This window comes from Scyliorhinus torazame, chromosome 17 (assembly GCF_047496885.1).
Source record: "Scyliorhinus torazame isolate Kashiwa2021f chromosome 17, sScyTor2.1, whole genome shotgun sequence".
NCBI classification, from domain to species: Eukaryota; Metazoa; Chordata; class Chondrichthyes; order Carcharhiniformes; family Scyliorhinidae; genus Scyliorhinus; species Scyliorhinus torazame.
Genome location: NC_092723.1, coordinates 177,120,050 through 177,147,678, shown reverse-complemented (window position 1 = coordinate 177,147,678; position 27,629 = coordinate 177,120,050). Strand labels below are relative to the sequence as shown.

General features: G+C 44.6%; 1 long non-coding RNA gene across 1 annotated transcript in view; it reads left to right on the top strand.

Moving 5' to 3' along the window:
* The window catches only part of LOC140393602 (uncharacterized), a 134,499-nt gene that overhangs the window by 18,035 nt on the left and 88,835 nt on the right, over positions 1-27,629 (top strand). The window contains exon 2 of the long non-coding RNA XR_011935689.1: positions 19,534-19,581. This is a non-coding gene — a long non-coding RNA (uncharacterized lncRNA). The remainder of the gene's footprint in view (positions 1-19,533; positions 19,582-27,629) is intronic.

Below are 27,629 nucleotides of genomic sequence, written 5' to 3'. Positions count from 1 at the left end.
ATCGCCATTTTGGGTGTCTCGGCTGTTTAACACAGGGCTAAATTGCTGGCTTTGAAAGCAGGCCAGCAGCACAGTTCGATTCCCGTAACAGCCTCCCCGAACAGGCGCCGGAATGTGGCGACTAGGGGCTTTTCACAGTAACTTCATTTGAAGGCTACTTGTGACAATAAGCGATTTTCATTTTCATCATTTCATTTCTCCGGCCTGTGGAACTCGACGGGGCCATTGCCGCCGCTTGGGAGAATCGCGGGAGGGCGTCGGACCGGCGTCCCAGGAAATCTTGGCGGCCCAGGCGATTCTCCCAACCGGCGCGGGAGTGGAGAATCTCGCCCGGTAACTCCCTCTATTGAATTTGAATGATTTGAGAATCAGCCATTTATGGAAGAGTGCCATGCAGAAATTAAATGCAAAGAAGTTATGTTATCAGTGGCTCAGTTAATAACAGACTTGCCTCTGAATCACAAAGTCCTGGTTCCAGCCCCACTTCAGGTCTTAAGCACAAAAATCAATTCCAGTGCAGAACTGAGGGAGCATTCCACCATCAGATGGGACTTTAAATTAAAGCACCATTTACCTGCTTGGGTAAATGTCAAAGATCCCATGGAACTATTTTGAAGAAAAGCAGGGATGTTCTCCCTGGTGTTCTGGAGCATTTAACACCACAAAAAAAAGATTAACTGATCGTTATCAAATTGCTGTTTGTGGTCATGATCATGACAAGTGCTATATAGATAGATGTAAGTCTTTTCTAGTGGAGACACTGTCATGACACCTCGGTTAGTGCGCGGTCAATTCCAGCCCCACTTGAACTGGAGTCCCAACACAAGTAAAATGCAATGTTATTTTAAAATATCTGAGGTACTTGGCTGAGCCTCATACACTGCAGTCACCAGGTTTGTAACTTTAATACAAGTAATATTTTATTATGTACAGTAATATAATTAAACTGACAGAAAAATGTAACTGATCATCCAATACCTCTTTCCCAATCCCCCCTTCCAACTACCCCACTCTATCTACACACAGACGCATCAGATAGAGGGAAATGGGTGTTTGAAAGGTAAAGAAAATATTAATAAAAATAAAAATAGAAAGGATCTTTGCACTGGGATGATTCCTAGTTAATGTCTTTGAGGTTCAGTTTTCATTTCGGTACTTCTTCCCTCTTGGCTGCAGATGGTTTTCTCCGGCAAGGTTGTCTACTTTCCCTGTAGATTCAGTATTAGTTCAAGATTAAGGCCTTTAAGGAGATATTTCATAACTCTCAGCAAAGATATATTCCATTGAGAAAGAAGATACCTTGAGAAGGGTGCACCATGCGTGGCTAACTAAGGAATTTAAAGATATTAAATTGTGAAAAAGAAAATGCAACACTGCATAGATTTGTGGTAGGTCCGAAAATTGGGCAGATTTCATAAACCAACAAAGAATGAGTGTGAAAGATAGCTAACTAGAAATATAAAAACATAGTAAAAGTTTCTACAAGCATGTAAAATGAAAAATATCAACAAAAGTGAGCATTGGCCCCTTAGAGGGTGAGACTGGAAATAAAAAATATTAAAGAGGGAAATGGCAGAAGCATTGGGTGGGATTTAGCAGACCCATTAGCCAAGGGCTCAAATCCGTCATGGCCACAAAATATTTCGAGAGGCCATGAACGGAATTTGCACCGGCGAGATTTGAGATTGCGATGTTCCTGGGCCCTCTTTTTTCCATATTCTGAAAATGAGAAGAAAGCATACAGATCACAGCGACAAGAAGCCCAGTAACACTTTTGAAATTAAAAAAATTAAAGTAAAAGATTTATTCACAAGAAGAAAGGAAAACTGAAGCACATATGGTAATAGTTACACAGTTAAAAATAACCTTAGAGGGCAGCACGGTAGCGCAGTGGTCAGCATTGCTGCCTACGACGCTGAGGACTCGGGTTCGATCCCGGCCCCGGGTCACTGTCTGTGTGGAGTTTGCACGTTTTCCCCGTGTCTGCATGGGTTTCACCCCCACAACCCAGATATGAAGGTTAGGTGGATTGGCCATGCTAAATTGACCCTTAATTGGAAAAATAAAATAATTGGGTATTCTAAATGTATATTTAAAAAAATAGGTTTACAAAACAACCCACAAAAGACTCCCTTTTGGTCAGACCCACAACAGACCCCCTTGAAGGCAGCACCTTATGGATGTTTAACTATAAAAATTCAGTAATATTACCCAAGGCAATACTGCTGTTGCTTTAATAAAGGTATACCACTGTCCCACTTAAATCTACTTCCACTCTGCTGTGAAAATCCAAGAAACTTAAGAACAAGAACTGCTTTTTGTAGTGTTAAGACTTTTCTGGCTGGATAGCTGACTCAAACTTCATCTTCCCTCACGTAGAGCTGTTTCCCAGAGTGTTGTCCATGCAGCCAATACACATCAGTTCAACATTTTCTCTCATATTTAAACGCTTTCCTCTTTCATCCTTAATACCATTATTCTCAGCACTCCTTTGAACTTAACTTTTTCAAAATGTGAACATTTTTCATGCCTTTCCTGTTGCCCCCAAATTTTGGGGTGAAATGAAATTTAATAATGTCCCTTATTTACTTATGAAACCTTGGCAAATCTTTTACCCCCCATTGAAATTTAACAGTTGAAAAAACAAAGTCTGTCTCTATCTCCTAATGCAAATTTATATCCTTATAAAATCACTTGATCATAGTTTTATTTCAAATCCATGTATTTAGCACCGTTACTCCTTTCATCTCTCAACTATTTCAGACAATTTTTAAAATTATTTCATGGCATGAGGTCATCACTGGCAAGGTAAACATTTGTTGGCCATCCCTTGACCGGAGTGGTTTGCTGGGTCATTTCAGAGAGTGTTTAAGAGTCAACCATTTTGCTGCGTGGCTCTGGAGTCACATGTAGCCTAGATCAAGTAAGGACAACAAATTTCCTTCCTGAAAGGACATTGGTGAACCAGATCATTTTTTTTTACAACAATCAACAGTGGTCATTATTAAATTTTTAATTCCAGATGTCTTTTTTGTTTAATTCAAATTCCACCAACTGCCATGTTGGGATTTGAACCCAGGTTCCCAGAGCATTACCCTGGGGGACTCTAGGTTACTAGTCCAGTGACAATACCGCTACACCACCACCTTCCCGCCTCCCCTAAATGGTCTCCATTCATCTTTCCACTCTTAATTAAATCATTTACACACACATACACAATAGCTCAATATTCCACAAAATATTTTTTTAAAAACATACATGGTTAATAAGTGATTAGGAAGGCACATAGCATGTTCGTGTTTATTGCAAGGGGAATTGAGCATAAAAGTAGACTAGTGTTGCTACAGCTGTACAGGACCATGGCTAGATCGCACCAAGTGTACTGTGTACAGTTTTGGTCTCCTTACTTAGGAAAGGATATAACTGCATTGGAATGCACAAAGAATGTTAATTCAACTGATTTCTGAGATGAAGGGATTATCTTGTGAGGAAAGGCTGAGCAGATTAGGTCTATACCCATTGGAGTTTTGAAGGATGAGAGGTGATCTTATTGAAACATATAAGATCCTGAGGGGACCTGACAGAGGGGTGGATGCTGAGAGAATGTTTCTCCTTGTGGGGAGTAGTACTAGGGGATACAATTTAAAAATTAGGGGTCTCCCATTTGAGACCGAGATGAGAATATTTTTCTCTCAGAGGATCATTAGTCTGTGAAATCCTCTTCCCCAGAGAGCAATGGAGGCTGGGTCATTGAATATACTCAAGACTAAGCTAGATTTTTGATAACAAGGAAATTAAGATTTATGGGAGGCAGACAGGATATTGCTGAAGCCACAATCAGATCAACCATCATGGAAGGGGGTAAGATCACATGACAAAAGGGTTTACTACCCCTATTCCTAATTATTCTGCTTTTTTATTTATTAAAATCACTGCTTTTTCTTGATGTATATTAATGAGCAAAACTTGAACGTCTGGGGCATAATTTCAAGATTTGAGAATAACGCATATCTTGGAAGTATTGTGAACTGAGGGTAGTGATAGACTTCAAGAAGATATAGATAGGTTAGTGGAATAGGTGGGCGTGGCGAATGAAATTAGCAGGGGAAGTGATTTATTTTGGTGGAGAGCAGCCTTGGGTGACTGTCTGTTAGGCGTATACACGCTCTCCCTGTATCTGGGTGGGTTTTCTCTGGGTGCTCCAGGTTCCTCCCACAGTCCAAAGGTGTACAGGTTAGGTGGGGTTGTGGGAATAGGGCGGGGGAGTGGGCCTAGGTAGGGTGCACATTTGGAGGGTTTGTGCAGACTCGATGGGCCAACTCCTTCCGCACTGTAGGGCTTCTCTAAAGAAAATGAAACAGCAATATAAAATAAAGCATACAATTCCAAAGAGTGTACACGAGCAGAGGGAGCTAGAGGTATATGTGCATAAATTGTTGGAAGTTGCAGACGTGTTGAGGAAGAAGAAAAGAAAGCATACGTGATCCTGGGATTTATAAATAGTGGAAGAGAGTACAAATGCTGGAGTATTTTATCCAATTCTAGCAACATACTTTAGGAAGAATATGAAAGTATTCGAAAGGACACAGCAAAGATTTACAAGAATGGTTTTTGGGATGAATGAGTTCAGTTATAAGGATAGACTAGAGCAGCTGGTGCAGTTGTCCATGAAGCAGATTAAAAAGGAAATGTGGCTAGAGATGTTAAAAATTATGAGGACAGCATAAATGGGGACATCCAATTCCCATTAGATAATAAAACACAAACATAAGGTGAATGGAAGTGGAGTAAGTGGCAAAAGGGAGACCAAAGAGTTCATAAGAAAGACGTTTATTCAGCATAACAGCAGTATTTACACAGGACCTGGCAACACATTTCATGGGATTGTGGTAGAGGCAGATTTGATCGTGGCTTTCATAAATGAATTTGATAATTTCTGAAAAGAAAGAAAGAAAATAGGGATATTGGAAAAAGGCAGAGGAGTGGGAACAAGCCGAAGAAACTCTCTTCTGCTGCAACTATTCAATGGACGGCCATTCATTAGGTAGATGGGAAACGAATTTGAAGATCTTTACATTGAAACAAAATTAATTTGTAATCTTAATGCAAAGCATTCTCTAGGGAAGTGTAATCATATTTTTAGTCCACTAAAAGCAGGGCAACTTGGCTAATTACTGCCCCATCAGCTACTCTTGATCTTGATCTTCAGAAAGTGATGGAAGGGGTCATTGACAGTGCTATGAAGTGGCACTTACTCAGCAGTAACTTAACCGCTGATGCTCAGTTTGGGTTCCACCAGGTTCACTTGCCTCCTGACAGCATTTGTCCAAATATGGACAAATGAGTTGAATACAAGAGATGAAGTGAGAGTGATCGTCCCTGACATCAATGCAGCATTTGACCAAGTGTGGCATCAAAGAGCTCCAGCAAAACTGGAGTCAATGGCAATCGGGGAAAACTCTCCACTCGTTGGAGTTATGCCTAGCACAAAGAAAGATGGTTGTGATTGTAGGAGATCAGTCATCTTAGTCCTAGGATATCACTGCAGGTATTCTTCAGGGCTATGTCCGAGGCCCAAACATCTTCAACGGCTTCATCAATAACCTTCCCATCATCATAAGGTCAGAAGTGGGAATGTTCGCTGATAATTGCACAATGTTCAGCACCATTCACATCTCCCCAGATACTGAAGCAGTCGGTGTCCATATGCAGCAAGCCCTGGACAACATTCAGGCTTGGGCTGATAACTGGCAAGTAATATTCGTGCGACACAAGTGCCAGGTATTGGCCATCTCCAGCATTAGAGAGACATTTCCGTGACATTTAATAGCATTACCATTGTTGAATCTGCCTCTATCTTCCTTGAAGCTGGGGCTGTCATTGACCAGAAACTGAACTAGACCAATGATATGTGGCTACAAGATCAGGTCAGAGGCTGACAATTCTGCAGTGAGTAACTTGCCTCCTGACTCCTCAAAGCCTGTCCACCATTTATAAGGCTTAAGTTAGGAATGTGATGGAATGTTATCCACTTGCCTGGATGGGTACCGCTGCAACAATGCTCAAGAAGCTCAACACCATGCAGGACAAAGCAGCTCACTGGATTGGCACCCCATCCACTGCCTTCAATATTCACTCCTTCCACCACTGGCACACAATGGTAGCAGTGTTCACCATCTACAAGATGCACAGCAACAACTCATCAATGCTCCTTCCAAACCTGTGATCTTTACCACTTTGAAGGACAAGGAAGCAAATGCATGAGAACGCCACCAACCTGCAAGTTCCCCTCCAAGCCACATACCATTCTGCCTTGAACTATATCACCATTCGTTCATTGTTGATGGGTCAGAATTCTGAAACTCCCTTCCTAACATCATTGTGGGTGTATCTACACCAAATGACCTGCAGTGGTAAAAGGTGGCCGCTTACCACCATCTTCTCAAGGGTAATTAGGAATGGACAATAAATGCTAGCCTAACCAGCAATGTCCACACCCGGGAAAGAATAAAAAGATAGAATTTCAAATGAAATTCTATGTGATTTCCTCCAAAATAAGGGCCTTAAATTAATGCAAAACAAGTTACCTTGCAGTACAATGGCTGAGCTGGAGTGGAAAACTGGATTGAAAGATATGACTGCATAAGCAATGGTAAACATTGAAGGAAATTATTTGTTATTTGTGAAGAATTTATATTCCTTTGAAGAATAAAAGCTTCTTTGGGAAAATAGTACAGTCATGGTACAGTCAAGGCTACACAGGGATGCTATGATAGTATTGATTAAAAGAAGGAGCTTACAATGTTGCCAGAAAAGTAGTAAGCCTGAGGATTTGGAGAATTTTTACATACCAGCAGAGCATTGTCTAAAATCGATAGTGGGAGAAAATAGAATGAGAATAACCTAACAAAAATATAATAACAGATTGTAAGAACTCTTACAAGTATTTAAAAAAGAACAGATCAGTGAAAATAAATATGAATCCCTTAGAAGCAGAGACAGGAGAAATTATTATAGGGAATAAGGAAGTGGCAATGATGTTAAACAAATATTTTGTGTCTGTCTTCACTGTAGTGGACAGAAGGAACAACCCAGAAATTGTGGGGAACCAAATGTCTAATAAGACTATAAGATATAGGAGCAGAATTAAGCCACTTGGCCCATCAAGTCTGCTTCACCATTCAATCATGGCTGCTATTTTCTCATCCCCATTCTCCTGCCTTCTCCCCATAACCCCTGATCCCCTTATTAATCAAGAACCTACCTATCTCTGTCTTAAAGACACTCAGTGAATTGGCCTCCATAGCCTTCTGCGGCAAAGAGTTCCACAGATTCACCACCCTCTGGCTGAAGAAATTCCTCCTCATCTCTGTTTTAAAGGATCGTCCCTTTAATCTGAGATGGTGTTCTCTGGTTCTAGTGTTTCCTACATGTGGAAACATCCTCTCCACGTCCACTCTATCCAGGCCTCGCAGTATCTTGCACGTTTAATGAGGGTGAGGAACTAAAGTAATTAAGATTAGTAAAGAAAAACTACTGGAAAAATTAATCAGCTGAAAAGTTGGCAAATCCCCTGTACTTGATGGCCTACACCCTTGGGTTCTAAAAGAGTTGAATCCATTGTTTTTGATTTTCCAATATTCCCTGGATCCTAGAATGGTCCCTGTGGATTGGAAGTTAGCAAATGTAACCCCGTTGTTCAGGAAAGGAAGGAAAGAGTAAAAATGGAGAACTACAGGTCGGTTATAATGACTTTATTAATGGAAGTCTGTTATTAACAGGGAACTTGGGCGGCATGGTGACGCAGTGGTTAGCACTGTTGCCTACGGCGCTGAGGACCAGGTTCAATCCTGGCCCCGGGTCATTGTCTGTGTGGAGTTTGCACATTCTCCCTGTGACTGCGTGGGTTACACCCCCACAACCTTTGGATGTGTAGATTAGGTGGATTGGCAACTCTAAATTGCCCCTTAATTGGAAAAAAATAATTAGAAACTCTAAATTTAAAAAAAACAGGGAACTTGGAAAATCACAATCTGAATCGGCACAGTTAACATCATATTTAACTAATCTATTCAAGTTTTTTGATGTCAACTGATTGGTTAAGAACATGGTAGGTGGGGTATAATAATGGAAAATGTCAAATAAGCCACTTTGGCAGGAAGATTTGAAAAGCAGATTTTAAAAAAAAAGGGTGAGGGATTAGTAAATTTAGGTATTAAGGGGGCTTTGAAGGCTCTTGTATACAAGTGACAAAAGTTAACATATAGGCACAGCAAACAATTATGAAAGCAAATAGTATATTAACCTTCATTGCAAGAAAACTGGAATATAAGAATAAGGAAGTCTTGTTCCAATTATATAACACTTTGGAGAGACCACACCTGGAGTTACATGTACAGCTTTGGTCTCTCTGCCAAAGGAAGGATATTTTTGTTTTAGTGGCGTGCAATGAAGGTTCACTAGATATTTCCTGGTTTTATAGAGCTGTCCTGTGAGAAGAGACTTCTGTAGAGTGGGTCTGTATTTTCTGGATTTCAGAAGAATGAGAGATGATTTAACTGAAATGTGTAAAATTCTTCAAGGGCTGCCTGGTAAATCCAGAGGGGCTCTTTTCCTTGCCTGGAAACATAGAACATACAGTGCAGAAGGAGGCCATTCGGCCCATTGAGTCTGCACCGACACACTTTAAGCCTTCACTTCCCCACTATTGCCGTAACCCAATAACCCCTCCTAACCTTTTTGGACACTAAGGACAATTTAGCCTGTCTAATCCACCTAACCTGCATGTCTTTGGACTGTGGGAGGAAACCGGAGCACCCGGAGGAAACCCACGCACACACGGGGGAATGTGTAGACTCTGCACAGACAGTGACCCAGTGTGGAATCGAACCTGCCCAGAACGTTTAGAACTAGGAGTCGTAGGGCAGGACTTTCATTCCTGGGTCCTAATCCTGCCGTTGGAATGGAATGTGGTTGGGAACCTGCAGATATAGGGGGACACGGGGGGCAGCTTGTGAGGAGGAATCCAATTAAGTGGCTGCCTCCTGGTGCCCGTCTAATTAAAGATGACAGGACACCTCCCAAGCCTGTAAGGCCAATTGGAGAGTGTCTAGCAGTTAAAAATTGGCAAATGCACCATCAGAGGTTGGCGCTGTTCTAATATGCAGAAAGCGTGAGGGTGCCTCCATTCATGGCCACCAACCACAAATGGGGTAAATAAGAGGGCCAGAATGGCTTACCTGAGGGAGCGGCACCTTGTACATTGAATGGAGACTCTGGCTCCTCTGTCTACCTGGCCTGTTGCAGAATGGCACACTATTTCACGACTGGATTCGTCACACGACAGGTACCCTGTGTGTTAGTTTGATCAACCAGTTGGCATTGGGAGAGTGCCCTTAAATAACCTTAAATAAGCCCACAAGGAGTGGGCAATCATTCCTGCCTTCACCATTGCTCCTGCACAACCTGTTGTGGAGCTGGCTTAATAGGATTTCCCTACCATTTTCAGATGAGTGGTTAGGATCTGGGAATCATACAATTTCCAGTGCCGAAGGAGGCCATCCGGCCCATTGAGTCTGCACTGACGCTTGGAAGGAGCACCCCACCCAAGCCTACACCTCCACCCTATCCCCGCAGCCCAATAACCCCACCTAAACCTTTTGGACAAAAAGTGAAATTTAGCATGGCCAATCCACCTAACCTGCACATCTTGGACTGTGGGCGTGACCATGACCCAAGCCGGGAATCGAATCTGGGACCTTGGGGTTGTGATGCAACTGTGCTAACCAATGTGATACCGTGCCACCCACTGCCCGAGAATGGAGGCAGGATCAGACAAGGTGTTCATGCAGTTAGATTATAATCTGAAAATGAAGAATGTGCAGGATTACGAAGAGAAGGCACGAGAATCACATGAGGTGAATTGTTCATTCTGAGAGGCACTGCTGTCTCATAGCGTGAATTCTGACCTTGGGGTGACTGTGGAGTTTGTACGTACTCCCCATGTCTGCGTAGGTTTCCTCTGGGTGATCCGGGTTCCTCCCACAGTCCAAGATATGCAGTTTAAATGGATTGTCAAGCTAAATTGCCCCTGAGTGTCCCCAAAAAGAAAAGGTAGGGTGGGGATAGGGCGGAGGTGGGCCTGGATGGGATGCTCATTCGGAGGGTCGCTGCAGCCTCGATGGGCCAAATGGCCTCCTTCTGCACTAGGGATTCTAGGATTCTAAGCTAGCGTTTCACCAGCAGCATATCCACAAGAAACGCATTATGGGCAAAGCTTATCCTTGCACAATAAAAATCTTAAAACCATACTTCTGACTATCTCCTGTAAAATCTGTTGCTCAAGTAAATAAAATTATTTCAAAATAAGACTGATCAATAAATTTAAAATTCACAAAACAATGCATAATTTAAGGTAATAAATATGTGGTTTGAAATTTATGTTTTTTATGATTTTTCCATTGTTCACACTCAATAAATTGAAATAAACAGGGATAATGTGAAACAATGATCCAGTCCATGTTTTGCTGCAGATCTTGTTCAGCAAAATAACTTGCAGCACCTGCATTGAACTGCTGCTCTCCCTGATCCTCATGTCTCTAGGGAAAGCATGAACGCCCAATGAATGAGATGCAGGTGTAATCTTCAAGAAAAGCTGCAAAACAACAACAGTGCTCTAGAAGTCAATTGTATACCTCAGCGCTTTGAAGGTTACATTATTCTTTTTAAAAAATCAAGTTGGGAAGTTACTTGTTCTCTAGTACCAGGTCTGTGGGTAGTGATATCAGCATTGACTATCATTTTATTGTATTTCTGTTGGATTTTAATATTTTTGTCTTTCAGATAGAAAAAACCAAAGTATCTCGTTTTACAGAATTTAAAAAAGTTAACACAAAGTAAAATTGAATTTCCATTCATCATACATCAAACTTAAGATTTATTCAAAATTAACGGGTGGACTTTTTTCCATTTCTGCACAGTGCTGGCTAAGGCAGAAAACCAGCGTGCAGCTCGCCGGCTGCACAACCAACTCCTGGTGCCCGTCTAATTAAAGATGACAGGACACCTCCCAAGCCTGTAAGGCCAATAGGAGAGTGTCTAGCAGTTAAAAATTGGCAAATGCACCATCAGAGGTTGGCGCTGTTCTAATATGCAGAAAGCGTGAGGGTGCCTCCATTCATGGCCACCAACCACAAATGGGGTAAATAAGAGGGCCAGAATGGCTTACCTGAGGGAGCGGCACCTTGTACATTGAATGGAGACTCTGGCTCCTCTGTCTACTGTGGTGATACACCACTGTACCTCCCTACCATTGTACATAGTATATAATAGTTGTGCGTAACGTGGCCCTGTAATACTGTGTATTGTACTGTAACTCTGCAGAGGTTTGGTCACTGGTAGGTAACCCGACCTGGCCACGGAGAGCTCCGCCTTAGCCACTCCCCCGGGAGTCAGTATAAGAACCTCTTCTGGGACAGGCCCCATTCTGTCTGGGGTCGTCTGTGTCGGGTAAGCCTCCCATGTAGTATATTAAAGCCTGAGTTAAAGTCTCACATGTCTTTGTGGTTCTTGACGCTTAGCGCATCATCTACCTGGCCTGTTGCAGAATGGCACACTATTTCACGACTGGATTCGTCACACGACAGGCACAACCACATTGAGCAACATGCTGTGCAAAGAAAAATGAGGCGTGGCCCACACCGTCACACTGGGGGGGGGGGGGGGGGGAGGAGAGCTGTCGATGCTGAGAATGCTGGGATTGGTGGATCTTTTTAAAAGGGCACCCCGATCTCCGATTTTAAAAAACAGGAACACCACCCCCCACCCCCCCCCCCCCCATGGATAAGGGAACCACCTTTCCCCATGGAGATCTCCAGAGGGGCTTCCGGCATGTCCCCCCCTGGGGCAAATTCCTAAATGTGGTGGGTCGATATGGCCAGGAAGCCTGTTAATGGGATGTTAATATATTGAAATGATGTTCCTGACTTTCCTCGATGGGAACCTCATTATGTCACTGGTGGTGGGGAGGGGGTAGGAAAAATAGGAACACGGGATCTTGCCAGTGGGATATCTGTTTACCAGCTCTCGCAGGATTTTGCACCCGCGTCACCATTTGAGCACAAAATCCCCGCAACATTTTGAATTGCATTCATATAAGGAATACTAATGGGACTTGAATGGATTAATGATGCACAGAAATTATTGGTGATTGCTGTATTATATGTGTTGGATTAACATGGACTGCAACTCGATGCAGTATCACTTGAAAACAGGCTTCCATCGCTGTAGATGGTTCAACACTGCTTTACTGAACCATTTGACTGTGGGTAATGGGGACTGGATGTGACATGTTTGAAGTGGTAGGATTGTGCAAAGTTGGACCACTCTTGGCTGTGGAAACATGGACCGTTGTTGCTCATCACTGTGAGTGGTATACCGTGCCTGGCAAACGTCTCCTTGCAGGCTTTGATGTCTGATTTTGACGTGAGGTCCGACAGTTTCACCACTTCTGGGTAGTTCGAAAAGTAATCGATCAGAAGTACATAGTCACACCCATTTGCGTGAAAGAGGTCTATTCCCACCTTGGACCATGGAGAGGTCATGAGCTCTTGTTGTTAGAGCGTCTCCTTAGGCTGAGCTGGTTGGAATCTCTGGCATGTGGTGCAATTGAGGACCATGTTGGAGATGTCCTGGCTGATCCCAGGCCAGTAAACTGCCTGTTGAGCTCTGCGTCGGCATTTCTCGACTCCAAGGTGACCCTCATAGATCTGCTTGAGCACCATGGCCTGCATGCTGTGGGGGATAACAATTTGATCCAGTTTCAGAATGATCCCTTCAACAACCATCAAATCATCCTTGACATTAAAAAACTTGGGACATTGCCCCTTGCACCACCCATTAGCGAGGTGGCGCATTACCCTTTGCAGCGGAAGGTCTTTGGCAGTTTCTGCTCGTATCTGAACGACACGTTCATCAGTGGCCGGGAGATTGCTGGCACACATCTGCACCTGTGCCTCAATTTGGCGAATGAAGTCTACATGTTTGCAGGGCGTGTTGATGGATCTGGATAGTGCATCTGCGATTATCAGCTCCTTGCCTGGTGTGTACGAGGTCGAAATCATATCGGCGGAGTTGCAGAAGAATGCGCTGGAGCGGGGGTGTCATGTCATTTAAATCCTTCTGGATGATGTGGACTAAGGGTCTGTGGTCTGTTTCCACCGTGAACTTTGGCAAACCGTATATGTAATCGTGGAATTTGACGATTTCTGGTAGGAGACCCAGGCACTCCTTTTCAATCTGTGCGTACCTTGAAGTTATAAACTCACCACTATTCATAGATTCCCCCTGTACCATAAAGGGCCGGCAACCTAAAGGTGAACAGGGATTCTCACTCCCTGACTCCTGTGCAGGCTTAGGTGGGTGCTATCCAGGTCAAACTACGTTTTCAAGTTATCCCCCAGTATAACCCATACATTCACAGAAGAATTTTACCTACTTACCACTTAGTAGCATCGATATCCTGGGTCCTGCATTGCTATGTAAGTAAAGTAGGCTTTGTAATAACTACAGTTTCAGGTTAAAACTTTTAAGTTATTTTATTATTATATTTTTTTCTTTTAAAAGATGCAATCACTGTCTTTACAGAAAAGTAAAAAGATCTTGCTTCTGGATTCTCCTGATTGGTCGAAGAGACCTTCAGGTCCACCTTGACAATCACTCTTCTTGAGCTTTTGGTTTTCCTCAGATGTATTCGCTGTTCTGCTCGGTTGCTATGCTTTATCTTTCCCATGTACCGAGTTGTGAGAGCTGGCTCTCTCTCTTCTTTAGCTTTTGGTCTTTCATAGATGTATTAGTTGTTTTAGATCAGCTGCTTTGCTCTGTCCCTTTCCCATGACCGAGCTATGAGAGCTGACTCTGAGCTGACTCTGCTTGCATCTCTTGCCTCTCTGGTTCCTTCTCTGCTTCTCTGCCTACTGTCCACTTTCTCAGCGTTTATATCCCCCTTCTAGCAGTTATTAAGTTTTTATGACTTTATTGTAAAGTAACTTTTATTTCACTTGGATTGTAAAAAGTACCTTTAATCTGAATTTTTCTAACACGACTAAGTATTCATTTTGAGCATGACCTCATCTCATAGATTTCTGATTACATTGTATCCTTTGTGATGTTCAAAAATGCTTTGATTTCAAAGTGGTGTGACTTTTGATTCCTGTTATTTCTATAGTTTTATTATCATCAAATTTTGTCCCCAGCTCATAATTGTGACTTTAATTTGGGTCTAACGTGTGTTCCCATAGACACGTTGTCTCCAGCTTTCTTTAATTTACCCGATGTCAGCAGAACTTCACACCTTTGTCACCTAATTCAACTGAAAACCTCATCCATTCTTTTCCAGCTGCTTACTTAACTTCAGTGAAGGTGTGAAATATTGCTTTTAGCTTTGTACTAAAGATTCAATATGTGGTGAGCTAAAAGACTTGCCTCACATTTAAACATTTGTCACCTAATTCAGCTGAAAACCTTACCCATTCTTTTCCATCTGCTTAACTAACTTCAAAAGGAGGTGCGAAAAATTGCTTTTAGCTGTATACTAAAATTCACTCGATTGTGACTTGAAAGACTTGCTTGTTTTGTTTGCTAAGCCTGTTTGACAAAGGCTATCTGCATTTCACAGCCCTCTCCTGCAGCTGGTGTTAACCCTTCGTGGGATTTTTCCCTACATTCTCTCATGTTTCTTAGATCAGGTATTGCCAGACTTCCATGTTTCAAATGACATATCTTTCCATATTTTCAATTAGCACCTTTGCTCAGTCGGAGTCATGGCCGTGGATGCGTATGCCATTGGAGCCTAGGACGAGGGGTCATCTTTCTGGAGGAGCACCGCACCAATGCCGTCCTGGCTTGCGTCCATGGATATTTTTGTTTCCTTGGTCGGGTCAAAGAACGCCAGGACTGGGGCCGTGGTGAGCTTTGCCTTGAGCTCCATCCACTCCGCTTGATGTGTTGGTGTGGTCTTTTTTACTAGATGCCAGAGGGCTGTGGTGTGGGATGCCATGTTAGGAATGAATTTTCCCAGAAAATTCACCATCCCCAGGAAGCGTAGTACTGCCTTTTTGTCCTCTGGGGGTCTTCATGGCATTGATTGCCAGTACTTTGTCGGAATCAGATTGCACACCCTGCTGGGATATTTGGTCACCCAGAAATATGATTGATGACAGACCAAATGAGCATTTGCCCTGTTTAGCTTGAGGCCATTCTCGTGGACCCTTTTAAAGACCTGTTTGAGCCGATCTATGCGCTCCTTGGGGGTCGTGGACCAGATTATCACTTCATCCACATAGACTCGCACACCCTCGATGCCCTCCATCATTTGCTCCATTATGCGGTGAAAGACTTCTGAGGCTGAAATTATATCGAAAGGCATGCGGTTGTAACAGTACCTGCCGAACGGAGTGTTAAACGTGCAGAGCTTCCTGCTGGAGTCGTCCAGTTGTATCTGCCAGAAACCATGTGAGACACCCAGCTTGGTAAAGAATTTGGTGTGTGCCATCTCAGAGGTTAATTCTTCCCGCTTCGGGATCGGGTAGTGCTCCCTCATGATGTTGCAATTGAGGTCTTTGGGATCGATACAGATTCGTATTTCGCCTGAGGGCTTCTTCACACAGACCATGGAGCTGACCCAGTCTGTTGGTTCCGTGACCCTTGAAATGATGCCCTGGCTTTGGAGCTCTTGCAGTTGCGCTTTTAAACGATCCTTTAGAGGAGCCGGCACCCGTCATGGTGCATGAATGACTGGGGTGGCATCCGGCTTGAGTAGTATTTTGTAGCGATATGGGAGCGTGCCCATCCCATCGAACACATCGGGGTATTGCGTGAGGATGTTGTCTATGTCAGCCTATAGATTCACATGAGATGAGGCAGTCGGAGGTGCAGAGGACATGGCATGGATTCGCTGTAACAGATTAAGGAGTTTACATGCACGGGTACCGAGCAGGGATGCCTTGTCAGGCCTGACAATCTCGAATCTTAACGTCGCCGTGATTGCCTTGTGGGATATAACTAGATGGCACGATCCACTAGCAGCTATGGCATTGCCATTGTAGTCAAGCAGCTGGCAGGCTAGCAGAAGAAGTTTGGGTTGGTCTCGGATGTTGTTGAGGTCTGCCCGGGATATGAGGTTTGCAGACGCACCAGTGTCCAGTTTGAATTAGATTCTGCACTGATTCACTTTAACGACAGCGCACCATTCATCACCAGAATCCACACTTAGGATTGAGAGGTGCTTTGCATGAGTGGAGGAGACATTCTAACGTGTGGTGATAATGCCCACTTGATATGGAGACTCGAGGCAGTCATCATTTGGGTCCGTTGGGCTTTCGGGATTAGAATCCTGCATGCCTTGCTGTATGCAGTGGACAGGTCTACGTTGCAGCTGGGATCGCTGGCTTTTGACCGGCGGAGCGGACCTGCATAAGGCCGCATAATGCCCAGGCTTTCCACATTGTAGAATGTGAAGGCTGGGCATTGCCGCTTTAAATGGGCGGAGCCACAATTTTAGCACGTCATGACGCTGACGTCAGTGCGTTCCGTGTGCCTTCGTGCCTGTGCAGTGCGGTCGGCTGACGTTCGCACATGCTCAGTAGGGTTTTCGGCCGCATTGTCCTCCCAGTCGCCCTGTGGAAAGCCCGCGAAACGGCCACTGAAGTCAACGAACTGGCCACTCTCCTCAATGCTCAGGCCCTGCAGCCTAGCGATGACCTGTCCACTTTCTGCCTCGTGGGAGTTTAGTTTTGCCGTTTCTGCCGCCTTGATGTGTGTGTAGCGATTTCTGGCATGTTCATGGACAACGCACGTTTCGATGGCGATCGGGAGGGTCATATGTTTGATTTTAAGGAGCTGCTCCCGCAGGGAGACGGAATAGACCCCGAAAACGATCAGATCCCGGATCATGGGATTAGCAGTCGAGTCATAGTTACATGACTGCGCTAAGATGCAGAGATGGGTCAAAAAGGAGTGAAAAGGTTCGTCCTTGCCCTGAAGCCTCTGTTGGAAGATGTACCATTCAAAGTTCTCATTTAGCTCGACTTCACAGTGGCTGTCGAATTTTTGCAGAATGGTCTGGAACTTTGCTTTACCTTCTCCTTGGGCAAATGTGAGCGAGTTAAAGATGTGGATGGCGTGATCCCCCGTCGTCATCAGGAGCAGCGCAATTTTCCTGAAACCTGATGCTTCCTCAAGGTCGGATGCTGCGAGGTGTAGGAGGAACTTCTGTCTGAAGACCCTCCAGTTGGCGCCAAGGTTGCCGGAGATCCGGAGCTGCGGAGGGGCCTGGATCTTTTTCACACCGCTGGCTGTTTGCTACTTGCTTTCCAGTCGTTTCAGATTTACTCAAGGTAGGTCCGTTAAAGTTAATAGTTTCCTGGTACCATGATGTGTTATATATGTTGGATTAACATGGACTGCAACTCGATGCAGTATCACTTGAAAACAGGCTTCCAACGCTGTAGATGGTTCAACACTGCTTTATTGAACTTGCTGAGTAATGTACATAGTTCGCTGTGGGTCGACACTCTATTAATCTAAGCTTGCTAACGTTGGTCTGGCTTGCCCAGACTTGCTCTGTGCTATGTGTAGTAGGTGCTGACCGTACATTGCACCCTGACAGTTGCTACAGCGCTCACCAGTGCGAAGTAGCCAAGCCTTCCTGCCTCGTGTGTTTTATACTGGTAATGTACCTTGTAGTGTCCTTTCTGATGATTGGTTGTTCTGTATTCTGTGTGGTGATTGGTTCCTGTGTGTGTCCATCACTGCCTGTCTGTATCTCATTATGAACATGAGTGCATATTATGACAGTGATGATGCACCTTTGTTCAAGAACTGAAATTCTCATTTGATGTATACCTGGAAGTGTATCTAGGGATGCTTCTCTCTGGTAGCTTTTGTCTTTAGATGTTCCAAGACGATGGCCCGTATTTTGAAATAGTAATGATGATGAAACTCAATGTTCATTGCCATTCCAATTCTGCAACTGCTAGAACCTCTTGCTTCTGCAAACGTGCAATTAAATGGAGAAGTCACAAAGTTGTCGTAAGTGATTCTAAGTCCGAGATTTACCAGCCACCCCACCGGTTTGTTTTTCGTTGGCGGAGGTGGCCCGCCAGCCGGATCTACTGGTCCCGCAGTTGTCAATGGGATTTCCCATTGACTGCACCCCTCATAACCGGGAAACCCGTGCGCCAGGGTGGGACCGGAATTTCCCACTGGCGCGAACAGCTGGTAAGTCCCCCTATGCTTCTCCATAGGATGCGCTGTTGAAATCCTGCAGATTGCAATCAAGTAGAAATAACGGAACTGATAAGAATTTGTCCTTGCTATCAAAAATCTGTCTAAATATTCCATGAATAAATTCAGTGACCCCAGGAAGATGATTCCACAGACTAACAACCATCAGAGAAAGAAAAAAGTCTACGAAGGTTATAGCCCAAATCTGTTCAAGATTTCCTCATAAGATAACCCTGTTATCCCTGAAATCAGTTGAATAAACCTTCTCTGAGCTGCTTCTAAAACGGTTGCATCTTTTTTTAAGTAAGGAGACCAAAACTATATACATGGTACGCCAGATTTAGTCTAACCGAGGCCCTGTACAGCTATAGCAACACGTCCCTACTTTTATACAATAAATGAGTTAAGGCCTTGTGGTGTAGTGGTAGGGGACCAGACACTCCAGGTTCGAGTCCAACACCAAGGCTTGTTGGCCTTGGAAGGAACATTCAATGTGGTTCAATGGGCTGATAATCAGCTCGGAAGACTTCAGGTGGCGTGATGTGTGGGGAAGATGTGCATGAGGTCACTCCTGCTGTAAAACTAACTTTTTATAATAATAATCTTTATTGTCACATGTATCTTACATTAACACTGCAATGAATTTACTGTGAATTTACTCTGGCACCTGTTCGGGTACACTGAGGGAGAATTCAGAATGTCCAAATTACCGAACAGCACGTTTTTCGGGACTTGTGGAAAGAAACCGGACACCCGTAGGAAACCCACGCAGACACAGAGAGAACATGCAGACTCCGCACAGACAATGACCCAAGCCAAGAATTGAACCTGGGACCCTGGCGCTGTGAACCCTCTATCCTGGCACCACAGATCTTTAACTTCTTGGGAGAATCCTGAAATTTGGTTGTGTAGAGTTCTCTCTTACCTAAGATGTCCAAGGGAAGCAAAGCCAAAAAGAAATTGGTCCAAAACCCATCAACTGACTCTGAAGCCTCTCAAAGATCTATTGGAGGTGAGATGGCGAAGTCAGCTTCTTTTCCAACCACTCCGCTAACCGCCGAAGTCTCACCATAATTTTGGCGATCAAGCTCGATAAACACCAACGAAACTTGTCAGGAATCTTAAAAGATGAATTTGAGGGGTGGTGGAAGACCTCCAATCTGTCTGGTTACATGGAACGTTAGGGATTTGAAATGGTTGAGAGCTTTTGATCATCTCAAAAACCTAAAATCAGATATTATCTTTTTGCAGGAGACCCATTTACGTATCAAGGATCAGACCAGGCTACGTAAGGGTTGGGTAAGTGTTTCATTCCAGTTTCAATGGCAGGGCCAAGAGTTCGCCGGTTTTAATTAAGAATAGCTTTCAGTTCTCTTCTCAAATTAAGGCTGACCCCAATAGTCGATATGTTATTGCTTGTAACTCGCTGTCGAACACCCCAGTCATCCTGATCGTTTATGCCCCAAACTGAGGTGACACGAATTTCATTAACTCTCTGTTGGCTTCCCTCCCAACTTGACTAACAAAAGGTTATTTTAGGAGGCGACTTAAACTTGTATGGGCTCTAAATTAGATTGTTCCAAAGCTGAATCTTTGGCCCCATCAGGGAAGGCCAGGGCTTTGCCTTCTTTTATGGGGGGAGTAGATCCCTGGCACTTTTGCACCTGAATGACAGTGACTTTTCCTTTTTTTCTCATGTCCATCATGTATATTCCCGCATTGTTATTTCCATTTTACCTAGGTCTCTCCTCCCTTCAGTAATGGTGGCTGAGTACTCAGCAATTGTAATTTCTGATCAGGCCCCACACTTAATTGATCTATTGCTGGAGTCTAGCCCCACCCAACGCCCACTCTGGAGACTGGATACTACTTTCCTGCCCGATAAAAGATTTTGCGAGTGCCTGTCCACTTCGATTGATGACTACATCAAATTAAATAGGTTTGACTCAATCTCCCTCTCTACATTGTGGGAGGCTCTTAAGGCTGTCCTTAAGGGGGAAATTATTTCTTATAGAGCACATGTGCTGAGGATGAAGAAATTGGAACAGCTGAGGCTGGCAGTCTCCATTTTAGAGGTGAATCATCAGTACTCACTCGATCCTACTCCAGAACTTTTGCAAGCAGAAAAAAATTACAGACAGAGTTTGAGCCACTGCCCACTAACAAAGCTGTACGTCAGTTGCAGCGCTCCAGGGGTACTTTTTATGAGTACAGGAGAAGGCCAATCATCTTTCAGCTCATCAACTCAAACGTCAAGTGGCCTCCCATGAGATTCCCCAGATACTTAACCCGGGTGGCAACCTAGTTTCCGCCCCTTCTCAGAACAATACGGCTTAAATCCTATTACTGCGACCTGTATAAATCGGAATCTCCCTTGGTCATGTTTTATTTTATGGACAGTCTGCCCATCCCGGCTGTCGAAGTGCATAAAAGCTGTGAGTTGGACTTCCCATTATGCCCCGACTAAATTTTAAAATGTACTGGGATGCTGCAAGTTGGTAAGACCCATGGCCCTGATGGCTTTCCAATCGACTTTTACAAGAAGTCCGCGGGACAGCTTGCTCCTTTATTATTCGATATGTTTAATCCCTATCCAAGGCTTCATTGCCTCCAACCTTCACTCTATTTTCTTGTCCTTAAAAGAGACCCATCTCGCTTTTAAACATGGGTGTTATGCTGCTTGCTAAGGTTCTTGCGCTCTGGTTGAAGCCATGCCTTCTTAGTATAATTTGGGAGGATCAAACAGGCTTTCTAAAGGACCGGCATCTATCAGCCAACATAGGTCACCTGTTAAATGTTATTCTTTCCCCTCCCTTGCACCCAAGTCTGAAGTGATAGTTTCTCTTGACGCTGAGAAAGCATTTGATAGGGTTGAATGGGAATATTTATTTGAGATTTTCGGGAGATTTGTATTCAGCCATAAATTTGCCTCTTGGGTGAACCTGGGCGAAATTCTCCGGAAACGGCGCGATGTCCGCCGACTGGCGCCCAAAACGGCGCTAATCAGACGGGCATCGCGCCGCCCCAAAGGTGCGGAATGCTCCGCATCTTTGGGGGCCGAGCCCCAACATTGAGGAGCTAGGCCGACGCCGGAGGAATTTCCGCCCCGCCAGCTGGCGGAAAAGGCCTTTGTTGCCCCGCCAGCTGGCGCGGAAATGACATCTCCGGGCGGCGCATGCGCGGGAGCGTCAGCGGCCGCTGACAGTTTCCCACGCATGCGCAGTGGAGGGAGTCTCTTCCCCCTCCGCCATGGTGGAGACCGTGGCGGAGGCGGAAGGGAAAGAGTGCCCCCACGGCACAGGCCCGCCCGCGGATCGGTGGGCCCCGATCGCGGGCCAGGCCACCGTGGGGGCACCCCCCGGGGCCAAATCGCCCCGCGCCCCCCCCAGGACCCCGGAGTCCGCCCGCGCCACCTTGTCCTGCCAGTAAGGTAGGTGGTTCAATTTACGCCGGCGGGACAGGCAATTTATCGGCGGGACTTCGGCCCATTCGGGCCGGAAAAATCGAGCGGGGGGGGGGCCCGCCAACCGGCGCGGCGCGATTCCCGCCCCCGCCGAATCTCTGGTGCCGGAGACTTCGGCAACCGGCGGGGGCGGGATTCACGCCAGCCCCTAGCAATTCTCCGACCCGGCGGGGGGTCGGAGAGTGTCGCCCCCTGTTATATAATGCCAGCGTTATCCCAAACACTTTATACTCCGAGTACTACCCCTTGAATAGGGGCACAAGGCAGGCCTGCCCACTTTCTCCATTTTTATTCACCCTAACAATAGAGCCGCTCTATAAGTTGAGGGCCTTTAGTCAATGGAGGGGTATTAGTCGTGATGGGGTGGAGCATTGGGTATCTTATTATGCAGATGAGCCAGCCCATTTAAGCATGTTGCCTTTCCACCTCTCTTATAAAAGTTTCCGTTACTTAGGAGTCATGGTAGCCCACAATTGGGGCATTCCTTCATTAATTGAATTATTCGAACCTGATCAATAATATTAAAATGGACCTACAGATGTGGAACTTCCTTGGAGGGTAGGATTCAAACAATAAAAATAAATGTACTCTCTAGGTTTTTCTTTTTCTTTCAATGTCTCCCCATTTTTCTGCCCAAATCCTTTTTTATTAGTGTAAATAGATTGAGATCTGCTTTTATTTGGGCGAGTAAGAATCCCAGAATCCGTAGCGTTCTAGTCCAGAGAGATAGACGACTGGAGGGTTGGCCCTCACAAACGTATTGTTTTATTACTGGGCTGCTAATATTCAAAGAACTTTGTTGTGGTTCAGTGATCCCGATTCCATCTGGGGCCAAATGGAGGCTTGCTCATCCACTGGTATTGCACCTTTGGTGGTCTTCTCTCTTAGGATCTGGAAACAGTTTTGACAGCATTAAACTTCTTTCCCTGTCTTCACTGGCTCCTATCTGGAATAACCACCTTTTCTTACCTTCTGGATTGGACCCAACATTTAAATCATGGGAAGCAAAGTGAATCGTCACGGTCGCACACTTGTTTCACAGCTCCAGGGTCCCAGGTTCGATTCCAGTCTTGGGTCACTGTCTGTATGAAGTCTGCACGTTCTCCCGGTGTCTGCATGGGTTTCCTCCGGGTGCTCCAGTTTCCTCCCACAAATCCTGAAAGACGTGCTGTTAGGTAATTTGGATATTCTGAATTCTCCCTCTGTGTACCCGAACAGGCGCCGGAATGTGGTGACTAGGGGCTTTTCACAGTAGCTTCATTGCAGTGTTAATGTAAGCCTACTTGTGACAATAAAGATTATTAAAATTAAAGAATCAAGCATTTTGGTGACCTGTTTGTGGAGGGGAGGTTTGCTAGTTTTAGAGAGTTGGCGGACAAATTTCAGCTCTTCAATTCTAGCCTTTTTTGTTATTTTCAAGTTCGTGATTTATCCCGCAGAGCTTTCCCTTCCTTTCCTGTGGCTCCACCTTCCTCTTTACTGAAGAATATTTTATTCTTGGCCTCGTCTGGTGAGGGGTCTATCTCAGACCTATATGGCCTAATTCCCTCGTCTGATCCTTCCCCATTAGTCGGGGGAAGAATCCCAAATGGGAGAGTGAGCTGGGCCTTTACTTACTAACGAGGTTTGGAGGGAGGCCCTTTTCAGGGTTAGTTAAACGTCCTCTTGTGCCCAGTTGAGCGTGATTCAGTTTAAGATGCTGCACAGGATGCACTTGGCTAAGCTGAGAATAAGTGGGTTTTTTCAAAACGTGCAGGCCAGATGTGATCGCTGTTTGCATGCCCCAGCTGACCATATGTCCTGCCCCAAACTCGCAAGCTTCTGTGCTTCCTGTTTTAGCACCATGTTGGAGATACTCTGTTTGGAATTAATTCCATACCGCTGGTAGCCATATTTGGAATTTCACCAGCGATCCATGCTAGGGTAGAAGTGGATGTTGTCGCTTTTGCCTCGTTGATAGCCTGGACGTGGGTACTGATTGGTTTGAGGTTTCCTGTTCTACCCTGTGCCTCTGGCTGGTTGGAAGACTTAATGTCCTTCTTACACTTAGACAAAATTAAATTAAGCACAAGGGGTTCAGTGGAGAGGTTCTACCTGAGATGGCAACCATTTATTTCCTTTTTTAAGACTCTAGGCAGCTGTTGGGGGTTTTAGGTATAGTGTTTTAGTCAATTGTTTTTATTCTCTTTTATGTTGTTTGTAATTTTTGGATTCTTGTGTTTGTCTAATTATGTAAAACTTCAATAAACAAACTTTTGACACAAAGTTTGAAGATACATCTTTGGAAAAATATTTGTCCGTAATACTGATATGAGAATATATTGTGATATATAGTCATGATTAAAATACTTTTGCGAAATGGGGAAAAACGCTAATCAGCTTGGAAATCTGTGGTAGCATACCCCTTTAAGGGGGTGAGGTCTCAGAGAGTCATGTGAGCAGCACAGCCAATTGGAGCACAGGAATCCTGGGGATGAGCCTGGGTTTTCCTTGCCAGGTCATCAATGCGCACGAGTCACTGACGGAGAAGATGCAGTGACTAAGAGTGGGTGGGCAAAGGGTGAACCCCTGTAGGGAGATGCCAACCGTCAACTCGTTCTGTTTACTTTTGCAGTGATTAGTGTGCAGGTGGGATGGAGCCTATGAACTAGCTATCATTCGTCTGGTGCATGGAGAGGGGAGAAGATGCCAACAGAGGCACCTAATTCTCCAGAGACAGAACCAAAAACGAGGAAGGAAGGAGTGACATGGCCAGCTCCACTTGCACAGGATGTACCCCAGAGAGGGTCGCTTGGAGGTGCCTTCCATAACCTAGGGTTTACAGACGGCAGCTGACCTTCATGTAGATGAGCAAGAACCAGTGTGGGTGACAAAGGTTGATGGAATTGCGGATAGTGATGAGGACTGTCTGAGGATATAGGATAGAGATCGGTTGGAGAATTGGGCGGAGAGATGGCCGATGGAGTTTAATCCGGATAAATATGAGGTAATGCATTTTGGAAGGTCTAATGCAGGTGGGAAATATACAGTAAATGGCAGAACCCTTAAGAGTATTGACAGGCAGAGGAATCTGAGTGTACAAGTCCACAGGTCACTGAAAGTGGCAATGTAGGTGGAGAAGGTAGTTAAGAAGGCATGCTTGCCTTGATTGGCCGGGGCATTGAGTATAAAAATTAACAAGTCATGCTGCAGCCGTATAGAACATTAGTTAGGCCACAAACTATTCTTGGAATATAGTGTTCAATTCTGGCCATTACCAGAAGGATGTGGAGGCTTTGGCGAGGGTACAGAAGAGATTTATCAGGATGTTACCTGGTATGGAGGGCATTAGCTATGAGGAGAGGTTGGATAAACTTGGTTTGTTCTCACTGGAACGACGGAGGTTGAAGGGTGACCTGATAGAAGTCTATAAAATTATGAGGGACATGGACAGTGTGGATAGTCAGAGCTTTTTCCAAGAGTGGAAGAGTCAACAACCAGGGAACATAGATTTAAGGTGTGACGGGCAAAGCTTAGAGAAAATGTATGAGGGAAGTTTCTTACACAGAGGGTAATGGATGATGGAGGAGGTGTGGAAACAGGTACGATAGTGACATTTAAGGGGCGTCTTGTCAAATACATGGATAGGATGGGAATAGAGAGATACGGAGCCTGGACGTGTAAAAGGTTTTCGGTTAGATGGGCAGCATGGTCGGAGCAGGCTTGGAGGGCCTGATCCTATGCTGTACTTTTCTTTGTTCTTTGTTCACTTGTCAAGGTATATGGTGGTTCATTTACGCACTCTTCTGCAGGAACGAGCACCATGGGCATTTTGATGATATCCACAGCCTATGGCATTGAATGCCACAACTTTTACGCAACTGGCTTCTTCCAAGGCTCCACAGATGATCTTTGCAGCATCTCGGAAGCCTCCGCACATAAGTGCATCAAGGAGGTGACAGACGCCCTCTTTGTAAGGGCATACAACTACATCCATTTCAACCGGGATCAGGCTATGTGATTTGCCCAGATTTGAATTCAAATGGTACTGAACATCAAGTAATCATCAGCAAATCTCCCCATTTCTGACCTTATGACAGAGGAATGGTAGCAGCTGAAGATGCTTGGGCATAGGGCAGTACAATGAGGAACTCCTGTAGCGATGGCCTGGGGCTGAATTGATTTACCTCCAAAATCACAACTACCTTCCGTCAAATGTTGCAGTGGCATCAAGAGTAGTTACTTTTACCTCCTGTCTTGAGTTAAACTCTTTTGTCCATGTTTGGACGAAGGCTGAAATGAGGCCTGGAGCTGAGTGGCCTTGGCAGAACCCAAACCGCATCAGTGAGCAGCTTATTACAGTATAAGTGCCACTTGATAGCACTGCCGATTGACTTCTTCCATCACTATGCTGATGATCGAGATGAGGTAGATGGAACAATAATTGACTCGATTGGATTTGACCTACGTTTTGTGGACTGGCCATAACCGTGGTAATTTTCTACATTGTCAGGTAGGTGCCAGTGTTGCAGCTGTACAAGAATAGCTCGGTTATGGCCGTGGGTAGTTAAGGAGCACAAATCTTAACTATTTCAGGAATGTTACCATTATTTGATATTGCTTAGTGAATTGGCATCTGTGATGATGGGGACCTTGGGAGAAGGCTGAGATGGATCATTCACTCGGCACTTCTGGTTGAATATGGTTGCCAATGCTTCAGCCTTGTCTTTTGCATTGATGAGCTGGGCTCCCCCATCATTGAAAACAGGGAGAGTTGTGGAGCTGCCTCCTCCTGTTAGTTGATTAATTGTCCACCACTATTCACAACTGGATGTGGTAGGACAGCAGAGCTTTGATCTGACCTGTTGATTGTGGGATTGATGAGCTCTATTGCATGATTCTTCCAGAATGATATCTGTCAGACCTGGCCTGCGGCAGGTGATGTGGGAACCAATCAGCAGGAGGTTTCTTGGCATTGTTTGTCCTGATGCTATGAGACTTCATGGGGTCCTGTGTTAATGTTGAGGATTCCCAGGGTCAGTTCCTCTTTTTGCATACCACTTCTTGTGGATTTGTCTTGCACATGGGACACAACATGCCCAAGGAGGGTGATGAACAAGTCTGGGCCATTATCTGTAATGTATGGTTCAGTGAGTACGATTATGTCTGGTTTGTGGGACAACTCTCCTAATTTGGCATGAATCCCTAGATGCTAGTGAGAATTGGATTGTGTGCCACCAGTATGTTGGGGGTTGTCATTACTAATGTGGAAGATTGCACTGAAACAAGGGAGAACATAAATGGGCTTGCAGAAATGGTAGATAAAATATGAAATATTTTTCATTGCAGTGGAATGTGAGGTGGTTTATTTTAATAGGAGGAATACAAAACCATTTATTTCTTAGAAGATAAGGAACTGAGCGTGGTGCAGTGATTAGCACTGCTGCCTCATGGCGCCGAGGTCTCAGGTTCAATCCCGGCTCTGAGTCACTATCCATGTAGAGTTTGCACATTCTCCCTGTGTCTGCGTGGGTTTCGCCCCCACAACCCAAAGATGTGCAGCGTAGGTGGATTGGCCGCAGTAAATTGCCCATTAATTGGAAAAAATTGAACTGGGTACTCTAAATTTAAAAAAAAGAGATAAGGAATTGAATGATGTACAGGAACAAAGAGATCTGACTAAGCAGATATATAAATTGCCTGACCAGCATGGACTTCTTGGGCCAAATGGCTGTTTCTTTACTATCTATTCTATGTAAAAGTAGCAACACATGTTAATAAGGCTGTAAAGAGTGAAAAATACAGAAGGTCATTTCTAGAGGAATAAAATGCAAAAATAGGAAGTTTAGGTTTAGACTGGGTAAATAGAACTTTACTGAGATACAGTTGGAGTATTGTGTGCAAT